General features: G+C 33.1%; 1 long non-coding RNA gene across 2 annotated transcripts; it reads right to left on the bottom strand.

Annotated features, from left to right (window-relative positions):
- Positions 1 to 710: 710 nt before the first annotated feature.
- LOC130220456 (uncharacterized) lies at positions 711 to 2,485 on the bottom strand. Of its 2 annotated transcripts, none has more exons than XR_008836203.1 (6): positions 2,431 to 2,485; positions 1,649 to 1,826; positions 1,460 to 1,567; positions 1,324 to 1,380; positions 1,058 to 1,232; positions 711 to 961 (listed from the first exon to the last, which is right to left on the bottom strand). It is a non-coding gene; the product is annotated as an uncharacterized LOC130220456 (long non-coding RNA). The 2 variants fall into 2 exon arrangements; XR_008836202.1 differs by having other exon boundaries at positions 1,324 to 1,377.
- Between the last annotated feature and the right edge of the window lie 4,580 nt (positions 2,486 to 7,065).

Raw genomic sequence — 7,065 nt, 5'->3', positions numbered from 1 at the left:
AAGACATATTGTCACCTTAGAGTTATAAGGTTCTATCTGACATGTTTGTCAAAATTGGGTTATTGACATATTAAATGACAACTTTACTTTATGGGATGTTTTTTGTATGTTGTAAGTTGTTTAAATTTTAAGACTTTTTATTTAAACAAATGTTACACACATACTGTTTGCTATGAAATGTAAAAACTTTGAAGCTCAATTTCTCAAAATCATTCAGAACGCAGATAGAACCTTATAATTCCATGGTGAAGAAATAGTCATGGAGTACCCTCAAGAAAAATCCAGGAGGACCAAATGCGCCAGAACACATCAGATCTTTGATGTAAATCATAGGTAAATTTTTCAAGTGGTAAAAGTCTGGTTGCCTGACTCAGCCACATATTGACTGGAGGTATCTGAGCAGTTGACCATAATAATAATAATAAACATTTTTTGGCCAAGTATATGCAAAAATTTAATACACATTCTTCATCATAGAATTCATATTTTAAAAGCTCTTAATGTCAGTTAATGTATTTATTTTATTTTCATATAGAGTACCTCAAATCTATACATGTTGTAAGCAGTTAGGCGTTCAATAATGCTCCAAATTAACACCACTGATTGATTTAAGAGGCATGCATACATACTGTACATGTATATGTATTTGAAAAAAAAGAGACAACAATTTGGTTATAGATTATGAAATTCAGATTTTATTACATGCTTTAGATTCAGTGTTAAGTTCATCGTCTTCTTTCTTTACAGTAAAAGAAAATCTGTAGTCAATGTCATACTCATCAGTTGGAACTTTATTTAAAAAATGTATGTTCTCTGCTCCGGCCAAAACATGCAGGTACCTTGCAGGTCTCTAGCTTGCACCCTCGTGTCGTATTTTTTTTTTCTCAGTTATTTTGTTGCTTTCTGAGAATGATGATCCACAGACCTTTTAACCCCTCTTCGTTTAGGCCACATGTCGTATCTTTAAAGAAGAACACAACCACATTAAAATGTATTAACATCCTTTGGACTGGGTAACCTTATGCTTATGTTTGTGCTAAATAATACAAATACATACTTTTCAGTAGCACATAAGCAGGACAGTTCTCTGAAGGAACCAGGATGAGTTGAAAGGTATTTGGTATTTATAATGGTTGGCCATCTCTACCACAAGAATCCTCTGTTCTCTTGAAGAGTCCTTACTAGCAGGATAATGTTGAACGCCCTTCTCGTTGTTGTTAGATCGACAGTGTCTGAAATGTATTCATAAGAAGAAAGTTGTATCACATGGATTATACGTCAACTTTTAAAGAATCAAAACTGACAGAAGTCTAGTGTACATACCATGCTATAAGGCGAAGACATCCACATCACTTCTGTTTTTTGTTGTCTTTGCTTCTGCTAGTGAAAATACAAAACAATAATAGTAACACTTACAATTATTCATGACTACATGTCATAATAATAATAATTCCCTCACCGTCTGCCCACTTCTCTACATCATAAACCAAAGTCTTCCAATTGGTTTCCGGTCACTGACAGTTTCATGGATTCTGTTTTGCAACTTGCATTGCAGAGCTGTTGTGGTCTAGTGATAAGAAATCAAAAATCATAATACTATTCAAATAGGTTACTGAACATCTAAAACAAATATTACTGATGTCTTTACCTTCTGATATCAACAGGTCAGTGAGATGGCCAAATAGTTGAACATCTGCTAATTCCAGCACATGACCATGAGAGTTACAGAAGCATGTCTGGTCTCTGCAATCCAAGAGAGGAAACATTGCACTGTTCCAACCTCCTTCCCAACAGTTAAACCACACCTATCCTGGTATGCCAATATCCTGGAAAGCAATAACAAAATTTTGGCATCAGTTTAAGATGCTCATATAGTTCACCAATCTCACATTAAAACTCATGTGCTTTGGCATGGAACACCAAAATGAAGGACTTAAAGAGGGTGCTGGAACTTTGGAGAGCTTTTTGCAACTCTTTGGAGGTAGTGTCATTAGTTAATGTAGTCCACAAATCTTCCTGTCAAGAACAAGTACATGACAGTTTATATCTTCTAATCTAATTTTACTAGGTGAACATCAAAGAGCTGTTTTCTTGTTAATTTAGTTTTAACACATACAGTTTAAAGTACCTAGTACATCCTTCTTGCAAATACTATCCACCTTGTATTGCACAGACTCCCACTCAAGAATATCTAAGAAAAATGTCTGCTGAGATCTTGGCAGTCTATTAAAAATAATTATACCAACATCTTTTCCACCTACAATGGAAAGAATATAAAAATATTTTATGATATTAATTAATTACTTGCATGACCAAATCTGAAATAAAAAAGCCATCATTATGCCTTAGTTTAAATAAAACCAAAATTTCACTCTAGCCCACTGTCACCTCTACAGATACAGGGACTAATGGAAACAATGAAGTACACACCAACAGTCACTGGAGCAAGGCCCTCTCACAGTTGGGACGACTGGAGTTCCTATGAGCTGTACAAGATTAAAACAACAGAAAATTAACATTAATAACATTTCAACCTATCCCAAGACTAGTAGACAAGCAGCATAAGCAGACTTCCAATTTCCTGGACTCCAATGTGGACAGCCGAATCAGTTTATGGTCTATAAGGTGTCATACAAATCAGACAAAACAAAATACTTTCTGGAAAATAAAAAAAAAGGTGGGCCACTAATCAACACATAGAACAAATTGTTTTAAACAGTTAAGCCACAATATTTTGTGAGCTTATACTGTAGTTTAATGTTTTTCATAAACAATAGTAAGAATAAAACGTATGCGTCTCTTTCCGTTAATACAATAGTAGTGGAAGAATAAATGCATGTAAATTTTATCTCATACAATCATATATGCCTAAACATTGCAGATATTTAATATACATGGAATGAAAAACTAACCCTTTATTGATTCCAGATTGGTATTGGCCTTCCTTACACAATGTGTCTCCTTCTCCACCATACCCTTGGTTCAGTTGTCTTTACTGGAGTTGCTTCCTGCAGATCACCAAGTTGTCATCAAGACTTGAGCTTATAATTGAAATCTTGATCAATCCGAGTATCAAGGTTCAAAAGTTGCTCTTGAAGTTCTGAATCACTCATTGTGATAGGCAGAAACAGACTGACAGACACAAGGATTAAACAAACAAATACAAATGTGTTAACAGAGATAGAGAGAGGGACAAGTGCAATTTAACAATATAAACATGGGTTCTAAAAGTGCCTTTACCTTTTGCTTATTAGAAAATTGGGAAATTGGATTTAAAGTAATTCGAAGAACCTGAAAACAAAATATTCATATCTGAACACCTTATACTTAGAATTATTAGCCCCCTTCTGTTTATTTTCCCCCCAATTTCTGTTTAACAGAGAGAAGATTTTTTTCCAACACATTTCTAATCATAATAGTTTTAATAACTCATTTCTAATAACTGATTTATTTTATCTTTGCCATGATGGCAGTACATAATATTAGACTAGATATTTTTCAAGACGCTTCTATACAGCTTAAAGTGACATTTAATGGCTTAACTATGTTAATTAGGTTAATAGGCTAATAATTTTGACTTTAAAAAATTAGAAACTGCTTTTATTCTAGCCAGATAAAACATATAAGACTTTCTCAAGAAGAAAAAATACTATCAGACATACTGTGAAAATTTCCTTGGTCTGTTAAACATAATATGGGAAATATTTAAATTAAATATATAAATTAAAAGGGGGGCTAATAATTCTGACTTATATATATATATATATATATATATATATATATAGTTGAAGTCAGAATTATTAGTCAGAATTATTAATAAATACAGTCTCTTTCTGCATTTTATATATATATATATATATATATATATATATATATATATATATATATATATATATATATATATATATATATATATGCAGAAAGAGACTGTATTTAATAATACAAATATTAGTTTTGTGGTCTAAAATGAATAAAATGCGCTCAGACAGGCAGAATTTCAGTTATGTCTGCCTTTTTTGTTTCTTTTAAGACATGAAAAATAATTGCAGTTACAATGTAGCCTTTAAACTTAAGAGAAACACTTGATTTGCTTTAATATTGATGTAGTTATGAATACAGTTGTATTATTAGAGGTAATATTTATTGTATATTGCATAGTTTATTTCGATTTTGGACGATTACTATTGTGGAAAACAACAATCTGGTAACACTGTTCCTCATCTTCAAATGTATAACTATATTGTTCTGAGCTATGCACGACTATATGTGGGGAAAATATATTTTTTAATAAATGAACTTGGATGTAATTCGATAGCATCGCTAGTTTGCAGTACATGCTTTATTTATATCAAGTCTGCAGTCATTTAATGCATCAGGAGATAACTTCCCTGCTTTTATAAAAGTTCTAAACAAACCCCTTATCTAAATCAACAAATCGTCTTTATTTGTTTACTTTTTACTTACCGCGTGGAAAACCGCAGTGGACCTTGGGATCGCAATGAACCTTGGGATTGCGACCATAGACTGTAAAAAAAAAAATAAATCTCGACGTACTATGACCCCAACTTCAATGAATAATTTAATAATACAAAGATCAGCTAAAAATATTTTTAAAACTTAGTACTTTAAATGTAATATTTTTTAAGTAAAAAAAAACAAACAAATTAATCAGTTTTATTAGGCATAATTACCCTAAACTGGGCAATTGAATATAATTTCACTCATTAAATATAAAGTAAATGATAACACATTTATAAATACCAACATAAATACCAACTAATCTCCAATAAAAAATAAAAAATACATTATGTAGCATTAGCCTACCACGTATTGCTGAACAGTTTAACTCATCGGTGAACTCATCGGTGATGCATTTTGACCAATAGCTGAGCGATGTTAAACTCACTGTTGAATAGAAGTCACGTTGACCGATGTATATTCTCATTTACAGTTGTCTCGACCCTCTTTACAGACGCTTTTCATGAACAAAACAAAAATCAAAAAAAAAAAAAAAAAAACTGTTATAATAGACGTAAACCAGGTATAAAATATTGCGTTGACATCTTTTGGTAATTATACGAGGCTTTGAACGTCTCCGTATGACGCCTGAGGCAACCCATTGAAAGCAATGGAATTCCTTCTGCGTCGGTTTAGAAAAACTAGTACACTATGTCAATAATAATAATAAAAAAACTGCGTCTGGTACCCTGTGTCAACAATAATAATTAAAATACTGCGTCTGGTACCCTGTGTCAACAATAATAACTAAAATACTGCGTCTGGTACCCTGTGGCTGTAAAAATAATAATCAAAATACTCCGTCTGGTACCCTAGGCTATAATAATAATCAAAATTGTGCGTCTGGTACCCTGTGTCAATAATAATAATCAAAATACTGCGTCTGGTACCCTGTGGCTGTAATAATAATCATAATACGGCGTCTGGTACCCTGTGGCTGTAATAATAATCATAATACTGCGTCTGGTACCCTGTGGCTGTAATAATTATCAAAATACTGCGTCTGGTACCCTGTGGCTGTAATAATAATCAAAATACTGCGTCTGGTACCCTGTGGCTATAATAATAATCGTAATACTGCGTCTGGTACCCTGTGGTTATAATAATATTTAATAAAAATATTTTTTTAAAAGCGCAGCATCGGGTACCCTATGGCAAAATAAGTCGTGCTAGAGACACGAAAATGATTTCCTATTGAAATACATTGGATGGAAATTCGTGCAAGGTGACACGAAAAAAGAGGGAAATTCGTGCCCATGAACACGAATCAATAGATTAAATTTCGTGACTATTTCACGAACTGCCGTGAGACTGGGTTGGAGAGAATCACTGATGAGTCGCAGACACCCGTGAGATATTTGGCATGCTAACATCTGGAGCTGTCTGAGATTCAAATCATGTTGTAGGAAATGTCTACTATATGGCTATCTGCTAGTGGGAGATTAGGGGAGAAGTTAAAAGTGCTCATTTTGAGTTTATTTGGACCTAAGAAATAGAGGAAAAACTAGTGGAAATCTGGCAGGAGACGTGTCATCTGAAAAACTGAAACTGAAAAATTGCCAATTCCCTTTAAAGGCCAGGTGAATGAGTAATAAAAAGTACATTTTCTACCCCAACCTAAGGCTTATTTCTTATTTTGTTGGTAATGACAAAACATATAATAAGCAGTGTTGCCAACTATTTTTTTTATGAAAAGTCGCTAAATATGGAAGGCCATTAGGGCCAAAACGTGTGCAACAAACGCGTTTACACGTTATTACGTGTTAACACGTAATTTACAACACGCAATTTACGTGTTAACACGTTTTTTTAAACAAGTGTCATTTTTTAAAGCACTATCATTTAATAATTTCTCCAACCTGCTCATTTTAAAATGTATAATGTCATTTCACTTAAATCACAATAAATGTTTGCAGTCATTGAACTGTAGTAGATATTTTGTATAATGAAAGGCCAAACATCTTCTGCAATGTTATGTTTGATGGCTGGGGACATTTTAATTCTTGTCATTCAGCTGCTGAGATTTTTTTGAAAAACATGTCCAGAGAAGTCAGTATGAGCTTTATTTGACAAGTGTGGGCAATCACACTAAAAATGTTTTGTGTTTTTTTCAGGAGCACAGGATACATACAAATCAACACAAGGACACAGAATGACATAAGTAGATATAAAATAAACAATAAAACATTTTGGTTACAAAAAACATAAACAGTAAGGGTTGTGTACATGTATGAGCATAAAAATAAACAGGTAACAACTGATCTAATAATAAAGATCTATAGAGATAAAGATGTGTAGAGATCTGAAGGTTGGACGGGTGCACACTAATAATCCTCTCCGCTGTCCTGACAGTCCACTGCAATCTTCTTATGTCTGATTTGGTGGCTGATCCGAACCAGACAGTAATTGAAGTTTTGTTAGATGAAGTGGCGGCAGATTGTGCATTCTCATACTACATGTAACAGGTCATTAATTACTAAACACATAAATGATTTAATGCAGAGTAACCTATCTTGGTGAGGTTTATGTCTGCAAATAATGCTCATA

Source organism: Danio aesculapii, unplaced genomic scaffold (assembly GCF_903798145.1).
Source record: "Danio aesculapii unplaced genomic scaffold, fDanAes4.1, whole genome shotgun sequence".
Classification (NCBI taxonomy): Eukaryota; Metazoa; Chordata; class Actinopteri; order Cypriniformes; family Danionidae; genus Danio; species Danio aesculapii.
Note: the sequence above shows the minus strand (reverse complement) of the source record. Positions and strands in the feature narration are given on the sequence as shown.